Here is a 15,867-nt window from a genome sequence, read left to right as displayed (position 1 = left end):
ACGAAAAGTGGAAAAAACGGCAGTACAAACAATGACTAACACAGTGAAGGTATGAACATGCACAGAGAGAGAGAGAAACCATTCCAATGTTATTTACAATCGCATCAGCAGAAACGCGAGATCCGCGTCAGCCTTGCAGGCTTCTTTTTCTTTTAGCTCCTGCCAGAGCCATAGAGAGAAAGAGTTGCGACACTCTTTGATGTCACCGCCAGAGCAGCCACGTGGTTCGTGTAAACCACTATAGTTCCAAAACATACGCTGGCTTTCATGTTCTTCTATGGGACAGACAGCAGTGATTGCGTTATTTAACAGTAAATATATATATATAAATATACACCCTACTACTTTTTCAGCTGTTATTGGTGGCAAAAAGCGTACAACAGAGTCCAATGGGAGTGTCGCAACTCTTTTTCTCTATGGCTCTGGCTCTCGCCATTCTGAAAAAGCGTGCCCGATGTTCACCCGTGTACGACTCCTCTCTCTGTCCAGAGCCCTTTTCCTCTTTCTTGCCTGCTCCGACATGGGCTTTCACTGTTTTCTCGCTGGTTCCGCCATGATAACTGCACAAATATCGCCACTGCGCTAGCAACGAGCATGCCTTTCACTGGGGGCATGTAGCAGTTCTCGCCGTAAAGCAAGACCGACTCTCGCGGTGCACCAGACTTCTGAGCCTGTGGGTGCAGGCCGAGGGCTCCTGCAATGGCGTACCGCGAGCGAGCTATTTTTAGAAACGTAACGTCACGATGACGTCACATCACGTGGTACGCAGTAGGGCAAGCTTGCATAGTCCGCCGCTGTTTTGCTGTAAAAGAGACGTGCGTTAGCCTAGGTTTTACTCGTTAAAATTACTGCTTTTTCCAAATCTAAGACCATGGTTTTTAAACGGAGCAGCGACTCGAGTTACGCTGATCGACCGCATATGAAGGATGTTTTCTTCAACACTGCCAAGGAGAAATGTGTGCGCTGGGACCGGGGCGGTCGGCCTACACAACAGTTCAACCCGGAAAAAGTTACCAAATTCAAGTACATATGTAGCAAGCATTTTGTCGGAGGAAAGGGCCCAACCGAAGAACATCCTGACCCAATTCCAGCGACATCAAGTCAAGGTAAGAGTATTTTGGTGGCCGACATGTTAATAAAGTAGCGCCTGCTACCATGATCGCATATAGGCTATCATGGTAGCAGGCGCTAACATGATAGCCTGCTACCAGGATAGCTTACTCAAAAACATTTCAAATGAGACAAACATTAAACATATTCCGATTCCTGGACGGTGATTACAAACATAAAAACGGCCGACGACGCCATGAACGCCGCGCAGGAAAAAAAAACAAAGCTTACCGTTCGATCAAGTCGGCCCATTTTCCGTTTTTTTTAAGCCCTCAACACTCAAGCCATCGTTTGAGCTGAAGGTTGGTGTGTTCTTCGACAGTGCGACCAGTAAACCGTGCGCCTGGAACATCGTCTTGGGAAAGTTTAATGGCTGCAAAGTCGGTCATATCGCTGTTTCGTATCGCGTTCTCTACCTGTATGTCCTACCTAAGCGGCAAAAGGGGCGTTGCTCTTGAGACGGTGACGTCACATGCGCGGTACGCCATTGCAAGTACGGTATTTTCCCCCACAGACCACCAGGGCGGCCGAGAAAACCTTTGTTCGACCTGAAATGACTCATTTAATCATCCAAAACGGTATGGAGCACATTAATCAACTTAAAAATGTTGCATAGTATGCCTTTAAGCCGGGCTACACTGCACCATTCTTTGCTCTTTCTGGGCCGATTCTTCAGTCGTGCAAACATTATTTTGGATCGTGCCGAGCTTCAGCAGGATGGTGCGTCCTGTCGTATTCGGGCTTAACGAGGGGCGATCAGCCTCTCAGCCCCCCAATCAGGAATGGTACATCGGATGAATATCAAACATGTTTGACATCCAGTCGGTCCTCCTGAGGTGATGGAGAGCGCCTCCTGCTGGTGAAGCAGAGCTACGAGCCGATTTCCCCCAACCTCACACTGAGCATGTGCAGACAAGGGAATTATTCTTCTTCTCAGATATAAACGTAGGAGTGGAGAGAATCATGGCGGCGGTACGTGTGACATGGAGTCAACTACAGAGGAGCAACTCCTTTATATATATATATATATATATATATATATATATATATATATTACCAAGGCAGCGCGTTTCGTTCTAGTGAGCCTCATGTTTAACAGAGAGCATCGACACTTCCGTCTTTTTCTTCTTCTATTGTCTACGTTTGAGTTCCAGGTAGACGAGTCCGAGTAGCGCCATCTTTCTACGGTGCTGACGTGGTTTTTAGGCCGCACAGAACAGAGATGGAGAACTTTTAAATCCTGAGGTTTCATCGTACAGTTTGAGCTCTGAGTACAATGATTAAAATATTGTACAGTGTACGCCTGGCTTTATGCTGCAGGTCTTTTATAGTTTGTCTCAAACAGGTTTGAACATCTGCGCACTAAACATTTCCTCTTTGGAAGACTGGATGGAGAACATCTGAGAACATCAGCTCTTAGTGACTAACAGATTTCACATGGACAGATTGTCCAACCTGAGCTGGATGTCTCTGCAGCTCCTCCAGAGTTACCATGGTCCTCTCAGCTGCAGGCGGTCCTCTCTGCAGGTCCAGACCATGGAGTGAACAGAACTCTGGATTTGTTGTAAAATCCTGATCCTGCTTTGAGCCTCTGCATGGGGACCCATCTGAGTTCCTTTAATCTATCGCATGAAATTCAATTAAAATACGTCAAAATATGCGGTTGGGACAAGACAAAATAAGCAGAGTTTAATGGAAATAAATATTTTTGCAAGGTAGTTCATCTGGAAAGAAAATAAATGTATGTGTATAGTTGGTGTCCAGACGACTGGTGCTGGATAATGAAAGTAGAACATGCAGTCCAGGTTAATTTTAATTAACGGCTGCATAAATATAGCATCTAATGAACGGTTAGCGAAGCACCAAGACATGTGTGATGGTTTTATCCTGGCTAGATCTGAAGCTGGCTTAGTTTTAGAAAACAACGAGCTGTGTTTAATGGTTTATGGTGGAGGTTTGTGTTTTCTGATAACTTTATAAGAAATAAGCAATAACTGAGAGAAACACAGAATTAGGAGCTTTAGCTCAGAGGTCGGTCAGTTTTGCGCCTTTTCGGAAGTTTATCTTTGTAATCCAAGGCATCAGAAAACCAGCATAGCGTATTTTTGTCTTCCTAAGACCTAAATAAACAGAAGCAACCCATCAAACCGCTGGCTGTCGCTGATTTAATGAGCTGCATTCCTCTCTGGCATGTGATAAAGTTTCTTTACCCAGGAACCATCCCTGGATCCAGCCAGCATTTCTGCGTCTTACCCTAAAAACTGTTTTTAACGTTCCGGAGAGTTTGATCTCTGCAGAGACACGCTGAATAATTCAGGAACTGTAATTGGCTCCAGAGAAAGAGACTCATGATGTTAACTGATGTGATGAAGAAGATAGCGATTTAAACATCTGGCCAGAGAAAAGCCTTAAACTGCTGCTAACACTCTAATTCTTTCATTTTTAGATTGTTTTGCCACCACCTATTGAGTCTTATATTCCCAGACTGGGTGAAGAACCAGAGAGCCACCAGGGTGAGGTTTAGTTTGCTTTTTCTTTATTTTATATGGATTTACACTGATGAAGATGTTGCTTAAATAAATCAGATCTCTATAGTTTCTAAACTGTTAATTAAGTGGTTCAGCCCAAATGACTGAAACACAGTAACAGCAGTTTTTTTTGCTCCTCTAACTTGGAAAAATGTGATTTCTATTCCCCTCCATCAACTAAACGGATGAAGGGACGTCCTCATGAATCATGTTCTCATCACCCCTGTGGAGATGGAGAACGTTTTCCTCCATCATGTTATAGAAAGTAATAATTTAGCCTGAAGTTCATTTAATTTCTAAGAGAGCAGCAACACCGACTCCAAAGACTTTCAAATATATTCTCAATTTGTTTGTTTTTTTATCAATTCATCTAATATTTAAAGTCATCCTTTAGATTCATTCTTTTTATTTGTTTAAAGTTGTTTTTACCGAGCCGCGTTAATATTCATGCACATTTTGACAATTGATGCTCCAACAGCCTCAGGCAAGGTTATATTAATTGAATGCAGTTGTTTTAATCATCAGCGTGTTTCATAGTTATTTCCTTCTCTAATTAATGTCTGCCATAAAATTATAATAAAAACACTTGTAGCCAAATAAAGGAAGTTACTGAATAATATATTTAGACCTGAGGCGTCTTATAAAATGCATCCAAACAGCTGCTCAAGATTTAAAACAATCCCTCAGGAAAATGTCACAAAAGCATCTCTGAAACACAAGAATAAACTAAACTCAATACTCTCTGAGGCACCTAAAATATTAACTTAAATAATTATTTAGGTTTAAATCATCTCATCATAGGCATAATATTTTATTTAAGGAAATTTAGCGATTTAATTTCAATGGTTATTTTTCCAGGCTGGATCAATTATATATTGTAGAACTAAAAACATGCAAATCCGATGAACAAGTTTAAATATATTGTAGATTTAGTTTATTATTTAATTATTATTGATTATTACATAAGTCAGAATGATAGAATTGGTATAAATGTGCAGATAAATGGATCATTCTGGGGCAAAACAACCTTCCTGTCTTACTATTACTTACTATTACTATATCAGTAGATTCATACAGGTGTGCTTAACGACCTGAGGTTGCGTTTATTATAAATAAATATGTCTGTAGGAAGAAGTTGATGCAGGTGTGGAGTGGAGAAGAGGCGGTTATGTTTTTACAAGATAAGAAAATGTGCAAGTCGACGACTCCTAATGCACTTTTTCTGATATTAAGTTGATTGATTCTCGATGTTGGCCCATTTTTAGCTTCACATGTAGAGTTTTTTTTACATATTTTTGGCCACAGTGAGCAGATATTTGGTTGGAGGAGTCAGAGTAAAGCTTTAAAACCCACCAACAACGTTCCAACCTTTAAGAAGGATGGTGGTGGCATCGTGTTGAAGGTCTGCTTCCCTGTTACTACCTGGGGATGGATGATGAGGAGGACCACTTCCTGCTCTTCCAACATCATCTGGAACTAACAGCTAATGGCTGAAACCTGGAGACAGTTCGGTCTCCAACAGGACAATGACCCCAAACTAACATCTAAACTGGCAGAGGAACATTAAGCCTCCAGAATTCCTTCTAAGTGTTAAAAATGGATAAACTAAGCCTAAACTCCAGCGTTGTGCAGCAGAGCAGAGCGGTCAGAAATCCAACAACAACGATGCCAGAAGCTTGTTGGTATGTTTAATCAAATATTAGTGTGGGTAAATTCAGTCTTGCTGTTATAAGCGTTATAATTATCACAGCCAGTCCAGATCCATCATCAGGGGGCCAACATGAACGCAAACTGAAGCCGGCCTTCGACGGGATCGAGTCTCTAAAGCCGAAGAAGCTGCAGATGTTGGTAGTTTACGTCTGAATGGCTGCCGACTTCAGCGCCGTCTGGTTGGGAGACACGGCGGAGGTCACGCCAGGCCCCCCCAGGAGGCTCGTCCACCGACCCAGCAGCAGCCGCTTCATTCCTGGAGGCTCCATTAACAACTCCAATAAATTTCCTGAAAGCGCTGATTCTGGCGGTGAATGTCCTTAAACACAGAAATGATTTAATGGGTCGATTTAATGTGTCTGGTTTCTCTCTGCAACAACCGGAACAATCTGATGCTGATCCCTGTTGGTCAGGGTTCACTCAGAAACACGACCCCCCCCCCCCCCCCCCCCCACCACCACCAGCGGGTCCAGAACCAAAGAGGAACGAGCAGAATCCGGACCGGCTCTCAAGGTCGCCTGCTCCCAGGTGATATAAGTAGCCCAGTGGGATCTATTTCCAGATCTGCTGGAAATGTCGGCAGCACGACAACAATAGCTGCATGGAGGTGTTACGGACAGAGCTGCGGCCAATCAGAGCGCAGATCGACAGGTGGGAGGCTTCAGAGTCACGATGGGCACCGCGGGGGGTCGGGTCCGCTTATAGAAGCTTTCAGGTTGACTTGGTGTTATTTCTGAGGCCGGCAGAATGCCTTCCGGATGAATCCTGATGAATCACGTCGACGCGCCCAGAGATCTCCAACGTCTTCATCGGCCTGACGTTAACGCACCCTGAGCTCCACACGGGAGCCATCCGTCTGTGTCGGGAGGCGGCGTGGAGTGATTTCTAATCGCAGGAAGAGGAGTGTGAGTCAGAGCGAGGTGAGACAACGTCAGCACAGACACAGACTCCCTAAATCTGCTGCTGACAGGCGGATGAGGAGGCCGGGGGTAAACATTCACAGAACCAGGGTCTAAAAAAGACCAGGCATGTCATCGGGGTCCTTCGTTCCCCCTCTGGAGCTCTTTAATGGTCTCCGTTTGAGTCGCTTATCGATTCCCCGGTGGGGGGCTTATCTCTGGAAGCCTCTATAACTGAGTGTGTTATTATTATTATTATTAGTGAAATGGTTCTGAGGGGCCGTCCTGCTGCAGGTTAACATGGAGGAAGGATCCAGAACAGAAACACACAACGGTGCTGGTTCTGGAGACGTTTAAACCAACCACACATCCAGTTCTGGTTGGTTTTTATCTTCATTATAACATCTTTACAGACACATTTCAAACACAGGGTCAGGAAATTTGATCCTCTTTGTCTTTTTTTAATTTCTAAATACAGTTCTGCATGAAACTGGATCTGGGAATGCCGACCCAACCGTGTTCTGGTTTGGCTTTCTTACCGGACCTCTGACTGTGTGATATGAGCTGAAAACTTTAGGTTTATATGTGTTTTAAACATTCAAGCACTAAAGAAACCTGTTGACTGCGTGTGGGAACAAGAAACAGAAAGAAATAGGGCTGGATGATAATTCAATAACAATATATATCGAATATAGAAAAAAGGGTCAATAAAAAAGTTTACCCTAAAAAGTTAAATAAAATAAAGGTTTTCCTTTTTTTTTGCATTCTAGCCATGTAGGTTAACACTACAATCATTACATCCTTCCAACCAATCACAGCCCAGACCCAGGAACCTCCGTCACCAAGCTCCGCCCCCTTCAAAGAGTTCAAAGCTCACATAGTTTTGGTAAAAAGTTGGTTGAATAAAGGGTTAAGTTTGAATACAGTGTTTGTATCTAAAAATAAGTAATTAAGCAACAGCATAAAATGGTCAGGGCTGCACTTAAAATATATGTTTAGAATTTGTTGATAACTATCGATATTGATCAATATGATTTCTATTTTATATCGACCAGCCTTAATCCAAAGTGTAAATCATTGGTTGGTTCATTAAACTGTTCATTACTGTCGCTGTGGTTGTTGTTTGTTTGATTATTCTGCAGGTTAGATTATTGTTTATTCATTTATTTTCATTTGTTTATTTAATTCATTTAAAAGTCAAATGCAACAGCCGCATTTCTCATGAATGAAAAGGAGCAGAAAGAAGCAGTGGCTCATAATATCTGCCCCGTCAGCACAAAATTATTCACAGTTCCAGTTCTTTTAGCTCTCTAACACGCAGCTCTATTATCATATCATAATATAACATTAACCACTATTGTAAACAAAAGTTGAGCCGCTGCTCTGCAGAAATTTTTTTTGTAACATTGACAATATCACAATCTTTTTTTAAACACATACATGGACTCAGATGCCTTAACTTTACAGTCAAGACGGTTCCAGAGAGTGAAATACATCTTTCCTTTAAAGTTGTTCTGAACCTGGGTCTGGTGAAAACTTTATTTTAATTCATATTTACTTTCTCTCTTATTGACGAGTTTTTATCAGTCAGTTTACAGGAACCGTAGGTGTAGTGGTTGGTAGACTGTATAGACGGATGGTTGGTTTACTGCCTGCGGTTCTCTGTAGCCCTCCTACTGTGGCTCCTAATGCCTTTCAACAACACTTATATAGAAATGACAACTGTAACAAAACTGTGACAAAGGACACTCTTTAATGAAAGGTTGGTTTTAGCAACGTTTTTACTTTTATTTATTATCTGTATACATTTTCCTGTAAAGACCTTCTAGGCCTCTGTATCAGAGCCTAGATTTAATATTTTAAAGGAGGCGGGGCCCGGTGGACCTGGTTGAGGTCTGGGCCACTAGAACAAGCTAAATTAATGCTAAATAACTGAATGCTAAGCTAATAAATTGCTAACCTGAAAATCAATAAGAAATCAATAAGATATCGTAGAACTCATTATTCTAACTCACTACGCCAATCTCAGTACTAATTAAACGTTTAACTGTGAGACACACCTTAACAGCAGTAGTTCAACAAATATGCAGTAATTTGTCAAACATAATGACAGGAGCGATATAAAACATCTATATTAACAGTTTATCAGCCAGGAAATGTGGGTGAGTGTCTCTTTATGCCTCATGTCTAAGCTGTTATATATTCTCTATGTATTTCATTCCTCTGTAAAGCCCTTTTTATTTGCCCTGTGATGACCGGCGCTCCATAAATAAACCCGCTTTGCCTCTTTGCTGCATTTTTCAGCTGTTTTCAGGTTTATCTCCTGTGATCGGGGGGCGTGTCGTCGCTCCGTGTTGTTGTTTATCGCCGCTGTCCGCTGACTGATGGTGAAGCTGGTGGCGCTCTGATGAACACAGCGATGTCGCAGTGTGTGCGTTTGGCACTATGATTAGTTCAATAATATCTGCAGGGCCCGTCTGAGAGCGAGCCAACGCTCTGTCAGCAGATGGTGCTTTTAAAAGGTTGTGATGCTGCTCATTATTCAACTGCAGGGAGACTTAAGCGCTTCAGCCGCACACAGCAGCAGATCCACACAATTAGACCACAGAGAGCAAGAGGAACGGGAACACTGAGGCGGCCTCAGATGTTACAGACTAGCAGACCTCCTCCTCCACTCAGGGCTCTGCTTTCAGACCCTCAAACATGTCAATTATCCTTTTAATCCAAAACACAAATAGAAACGATTATTAGGGTTTTAGGGGGACTAAGCATAGAGCGGCGCTGGCTTCTTCCCATGACCTCCGGGGTCTCCGTGTTACCAGAAGAAAACGTCTCACGCAGATAAAAAGTGAAAACTGCAGTTTTTAGTCTCAGCGTTAACCTCCTGAGGGGCCCAGAGGCAAAGTAGCCGGGCCCCTGTTGACCCTCGTTATAAATGTCAGAATCTTAACCCAGATCAACATTACCTCACATTTATAGTTTAAAACTAAACATGAAGGTTCAATTTTACGTGTGATTATTGTGTCTAATTTTATTCATGTTATATTTAATTTCAACCAACATTCATTAATGCTCCAAAAAAGTTAAAAAACAAAACAAACTTCCAAAGTTTGAAGACGTATCGCTTCCCAATCAGAAAGCTTTCTCAATTCAAAATGTCTGGATTAGTGTGGAGCTCCAGGCTTTATATTATTGCCCAACAAAGTCCTTATTAAGGTTTAGATAACATGCAGATTTAACCAAGCGATGTCTCATACTCACGCACTACTTCAAGGGTGTCCTTCCCAAAATGGCTTGCAATATGCCGGTGCAGATTCTCAGTCATCCAGGTCATGGTCATTCCTTACATACTGAGTATGCATGAAGCGACAGTGGAGAGGAAAACTCCCCTTTAACAGGGAGGAGAACCTCCAGCAGAACCAGAACCAGGCTCAGTGTGAACGCTCCTCTGCCTCCACCCACTGGGGCTTAGAGAAGACAGAGCAGAGACACAGAAAGCACAGAAGCTCACATTGACCCAGGAGTACTTTCTATGTTAGATGGTAATAGAGGATGATCTGCCTCCCCTGATGATGTCACAGCTAACGGAACGCCAGACCAGGTGTACCTTATATGGGCTTTTGTCAAATCAGCAAGAAAATCCAAAAGACCCGCTGCAGAACATAACGGTGAGAAGAATAAACGCAGAAATATTGTCATCCCATATGTTGCTGGAGTCTCTGAAAAACTCAAGAGGACTTTCTCTAAACACATTTCAAAGCAAACAGGACCCTCAGACAGAGGCTGGTGCATCCCAAGGACAAAACCCCCAAACCTAAGATGAGGGGAGTGGTGTCTGCAGTTCAGTCAGTGAGGAATGTTCTGATCTTCATGGTGGAGAAACCAAACAACCTCTCCACAGACGCATGGCTCAACACAGGAGAGCTACCTCCTCAGGACAAGACTCTGCTGTCCACCTACACCTAAAGGACAAAGGACACTCTGTGAGGACCAACATGTCCACATTTTGGACAAAGAAGACAGATGGTTTGAAAGGGGAAGAAGGAAGACATTTACCCTAGGTTCCAACTTATAACACAGTTATAGGGTTGATTCCTTCCAATCATCACCTCAATCCTCACCTCCATACAGGTGATCAAAACATCGCTCTGGTAAACCAGGCCAACAACGACTTTAATGACTCCCCATTACTAAGGGGTGGACCTGTTTTGGTTCAATCTGCATCTTATCTAAGCCATAATAAGGCAATAATATAAAGCTTAGAAAGCCACACTACTCCAGACATTTGAATTGAGAAAGCTTTCTGGATGTGAAGCGAAACATCTTCAAACTTCGGGTAAAAGTGCAGTTGTTTTTTTTTTTTTTTTTTACTTTTTTTGTAATGGTTCTGACTGAGAAGATCGTCCTGCAGCAGCAATTAGCACCGACCCATTCCCCTGCTCTCCTGCCTCTATATACTGCAGCTCTGCTGTCAGCCAGCGCCAGTTTGCTGAAGGTCTTCAGTGAGCAGATGTCCAGTGTTCCTAGCCTGCCTTGCCTGGCTGTTGACCAAGATTCTCGTTCTCTGGATTTCCCTGAGTCGTCTTAAACCTCATCGGCTCCTCCGGTTCTTTCTGGACACGACCTGGACTGCGTCTGGAAACCGAACCTTTGCCTCGCCTTATTGGATCTGCCTGCACATTCTGCCTCTCTCTGCACCCAAAACTCTTTTCATTTAGTTTATTAAACTTGGCTAAACACAGCCACTGTTTTCAAAGAAAAAAGGATCTAAATCCTTCAATCGAGCCAGTAAGAATTTACAAACTGGATTTTTTTCTTTTAATAAAGCAAATGTGAAAAACCTTTTTATGTTTGGGATCTACAATGATCTATTATTATCTATTCTCAAAACATTTGACTACTTTGTTTAATTATGATACTGCATGCTTAGAACAAGTTTAAAAAAAATCACAATATATTTTTCTGGTAACTTTGCCTTCTGACGTGACGGTTTTGGCCCACATGACAAAAAGTTTGGTGAGCTGAGCTCAGACCTGCAGCACAGTTTCAAACGCTGCTGCTCGTGTCTGCGTGGGATTGTTTGTTGGATTGTGTTTGCTTGCGTGGGTGGCTCTCTCCTGCCTCGCCCCTCGGTTTCAGAGTGAGTCCAAAAGGAAGCGTCAGTCCGTTAATATTCCTGCAGGCGATGAAGTCGACTGGTTTCGGCTGCTGACTCAAGCTGAGAAGCAAGACTCTGAAGGCAGGATTGGCAGATGTGGACCGGAGCCAAAGAAAATGGGATGGACTCACTCAGCAGTTTGCAGAAAGTTTAATTACTGCTTCTCCGCTACATCACCACTGTTTTATAAAACATCAGCAACAATATGAGAACATGTGCATGTAATCCCCCCCCCCCCACCGCCACCTCAACTGTTACTTTGACTGAAAAGTAATCAGTTTTGAAGTAGCAAACATTCAATCAGTGTAAACCATCATCTTTCGCCCATCCCAGACCACAGATTGAGCATTTTTTTCCGTCAGAAGACGAGGAAAGCTCCAGGAACTGCTGCCATCTCCTACTTCTCCCTGAAAGCGGACCTGACATGGAAACTCTAGACGTTTGCAGACGACATCGCTGCAGCAGATCCTAACTCAAAGCTCCTCCTGGATGATGGAGCTCCACGCCAGGATGCAGCCATCCTAGGTGGGAACTTCTGGTCAGCCGCTTGCATCCAGGATCTCGTTCTGCTCGTCATGATCCAGATCTCAAAACCACAGATAGAGATCAGAAAGTAGATGGTTCACCACTTTCTTCACCTCTGTGGATATGATGATACAGTCATGGTATAATAATATTATACCCCTCAATGGGAATTTCATGGTGTAACATTATCTGGTCTTTCTAAGGTAAAAAAGTTAAATTTAACTTCAAGTACTCAAACAACTACAGAAACAAATGGAGATACTTTACATTTTGAAGAACAACAGGGTGTACTTTCTTATTTCCAGTGAAGGCTACGGTGTCTCACAGGTCTCAACAGGAAGGAATGGTCTGAAACCATCAGCGCTGTCACAGATTGGTTTGTTTTCCTCCTGCAGAAAACGAGGGATGGACGAGAAAAGGAAAATAGAGAAAGCACATCAAGAAGTTAACTTATAAAACTCATATGAGGCGATTACTCATCAGCAACAGCCGGGCAATGAAACAGATTCACACACCTTTCAGCGACGTGCCATGCTACGCTTTAGCATTGACAAAGCATGTCTTTTACCCAATTTAACCTCTTAAAAGCAACACATATTGGCGGCGGCAGATGGCCAACGCTCCAAATGATCCATTACAAACCGGTTCTGTTCAGAAGCATTGACCCGTCTGACAAACATCTCCATGTCTTTGGCTGAAGTCCAGCGATCAGGTCTCTGCCTCGCCGCTCTTCATCGAATGTGTTTCAAAGCATCAATTTGTTCAACACACCACAGCTTTCCTGACGTGTGATCCCAGCAGAAAAATAAATAGATAAATAGATAGTGTACGACATTTTGATTCAAAGATTTTAGATAACAAGACATAAAAAACTCAAGGTGCTAAAAAAAACCGGCGTGGGGAAATTAGTTAAATCCCACATAAATGTCCCAGATCCTAAACTGGGATTGTACATCAAGCATTAAAACTAAGTTCACTGCCCAGAGAAATATTGCAAGTATTATCTACTGCAGGGGTCACCATCATGGGGCCCGCGGGCACCAAGTAGCCCCCAAGGACCCCCGTGTGGCCCCCATGAGCCCGTTCTAAAAATGGCACAACCCACCAGTGAGCTGCATCTAAAACTTTATTTTATTCCGTTACTCTTCCCGTTTATTCACATTTGTATTTATCTAGATTTTAAAATGACAATATCTATAACAAAGCAAGAAAAATTTGTTTATTTTACATAAAGGTAAGGTGAACTCTGAATCTTCTCCAATGAAGTAGCTCTCAGTATGAAAACGTTTGGTGACCCCTGATCTGATTAGTGCGGATCAGTTGGATTTTTTATCATGTTTGGAGAGAAGCAAACACGGTCCAGCTCAAACACCTCCTACCAGCAGTAAAGCACGGTGGTGAAGGAATGATGGCCACAGGACCTGTGTACCTTTAAGTCAGTGGGTGGACCTCTGTTAGAGCAGAATATTCCCTATAAGTCCATATATTCTAACATAAGTCCATCTTTCTGACAGCTAAAACTGGACCATGAACAGAACAGACAGAGGAGAACCTTCCTGCCTGCAGCCATCACCATCCACAGCAAGTCCAGTTACACCAGCATTTAATTTCCCTTTGGGATTAATAAAGTATTTTTGAACTGAATTGAGAACATTATGTCCCAGTTAAAGTCCAGACCTCAATCTGACTGAAATGTTGTGATTCAGATTCAGAGAGCTGTGGAGAAACCTCAACGACCTGAAAGCAGAGTGGACCAGAAGTCTTTTTGCTTAGTCGGCTTATTTAGATAATTTACCTACTAATCACCTGCAGTGTCGCGTTGATTTTCTGACCTCAAACGAAGGACGTTTGTACCGACCTGCTTTAAATTCAAAGTGTTCCTCTGCTGCAGAGAACGTGGTAAGAACAGCAGGTCTGGAAAGTAGTGTCTTACAATGCAAAATCTGTAACAATTTCTAAGATATTCAGTAAAATTATTAGAGATTTCAGTGGTTTGAAAATATTGAAATGCATTTGAAGGATTTCATTGATTTCCAGTGTGAGTAGAAGCAACACATTTGAAAGGAGGGTTCAGAAAGTTAAGACAACTGAACATAGGAGCAATACCAGAATGCAACACAAACAAGAAATAAGGCCCAAAGGAAGGTTTAGACTAAATAAAAGGTGGAGACACAAACATGGAGTTAAATAGAAGAGATGAGCTCTTTCCTCATTGTCAATCTGAAGAAAGCTGCAGCAGAAACATTTCATTTTGTTCTGGGGTCCATCAGCGCTTTGGGACGAATCTGTTTGCATGCCAGCTCTGAGAGTCGCCTGCAGCTCCTGTGCTCTCTGACCCTGGAGTATTGCTAACCGAGCTAAAAACAGCAGCATGTCCCTTTAAATTTCAGCACCACATTCCTGGGATTGCAGTTTTCAGCGTAGGACACTCGGCTGTGTGACAGCTGGGAAGCAAACAGCAGCAGAATCAGCGTCACGGTCTCAGTTTCAGCAACGTACACGACCCCAACACTGACAGACTCCGTGTTATTTTTATTTGAACCTCTCAGTTGTACTCTGGACGTCTCTAAAGTGAAATGCATGAGTGCATCCGTCTCAGAGTTTGGGAGAAGTTTGTTGGTTTTCCTCTCTGAGGCACTGCGCCTTCCTCCTCCGCTCCAGCTGGACCTGAGTTACGGCGGCGCTCAGCAGCCGCCTGTGCAGCTGGTGGGAGTTTCACCACTGATGGACGGAGGAGGAGGACGTCCTGAGATCCACACGGTGAGCTCAGCTGCAAGACAAATATAAGGTTGGTCGGAGGACGCTTTGATACAGGTGTTCAGATAAAATGTGAACAGACAAAAACCTTTAAAAGAGAAAAGCTTAAAAGTTTATGCTGCTGTTGGGATGCAGCTACAGGGAGAGGACGGTGCCTAAACATGAAACAAACAGAGGAGGTGAGTTCTTTCCTCTGATTGTCGAGCAGATTGAGTTCTTACATAACTGCATGATTCAGAGCGGCAATAGGAGGCAGCAGATTTAGTGAAGAAGATGAGGATGGTGAGGTTCAGCAGCAGGTGGACGATGAAGGAGAGGCTGCTGCAGAGTTTAAAACTATTAATCTCTATCTGAATCCTTCATCTAAATCTTTGCTTAGAAAGACGTCTACAGGCGCACACACACACACACACACACGTTAGTCCTCATCATGTTCTGAGGACCATCATCATTAAGTATTCACTCCCCTTAACCTTTTCACATTTTGTCCTGTTTCAACCACAAGCTTAGATGTATTTCACTGGGATTCTAAGTGACAGACCAACCAAATGCACTGTTTAACTGTGAAGTGGAAGAAAAATTATACACAGTTTCAAACTTTTTTGCAAATAGAAATGTGAAAAATGTGGCCTCATATATTTTTAGCCCCTTTTTGTCTTACAGCACAAAATAAATCCCAAGGAAGCAGGCAGGGTCCGAAATGAACACTCGCCAGAGACCAAATGCAAGTAAATTTTCCATTTGGCGAGTAAATTTCAGAGAGCTAGCATGGCGAATAAATATTTGTACCAAATAAGTCGTGTTTTTCAGTCATCGTTTGGGTGGATGCTTCTTCATGTTCCTCTGCTTTCAGCTCATATGACAACAAACGCACACAAACACTCGCCCATCCCACTAATTAAGTAGTGGGATTATGTGGAGATGTTTAGCAGAAGTCAGTCAGAAAACTGAGTGAATGTGGGCAGCCAGTGTAGTCAGTTCTTACTAGAAGTGTAGACAGTGTAACTGAACAAGCTCAGAGTTGCTGATAATAACCAGACCTGGCAACACTACTGGAAGCCTGGAACATGATGCTGAGCGTTTCTGGGGGTTCCCTCTGTCATCAAACTCATTAACAAATATGCAGTACATCATTACTTTGTGGGTTATGTACTGTTGCAACATCAATAATATTAATATT

At 42.9% G+C, this 15,867-nt stretch overlaps 1 long non-coding RNA gene across 1 annotated transcript; it reads left to right on the top strand.

Moving 5' to 3' along the window:
• Positions 1-5,792: 5,792 nt before the first annotated feature.
• LOC118564493 lies at positions 5,793-6,931 on the top strand. The gene is made up of 3 exons (XR_004931880.1): positions 5,793-6,268; positions 6,542-6,626; positions 6,726-6,931. It is a non-coding gene; the product is annotated as an uncharacterized LOC118564493 (long non-coding RNA).
• Positions 6,932-15,867: the final 8,936 nt, after the last annotated feature.

Source organism: Fundulus heteroclitus, chromosome 11, assembly GCF_011125445.2.
Source record: "Fundulus heteroclitus isolate FHET01 chromosome 11, MU-UCD_Fhet_4.1, whole genome shotgun sequence".
NCBI classification, from domain to species: domain Eukaryota; kingdom Metazoa; phylum Chordata; class Actinopteri; order Cyprinodontiformes; family Fundulidae; genus Fundulus; species Fundulus heteroclitus.
The sequence above is the reverse complement of the archived record's forward strand: the minus strand, read 5'-3'. Positions and strand labels throughout refer to the sequence as shown.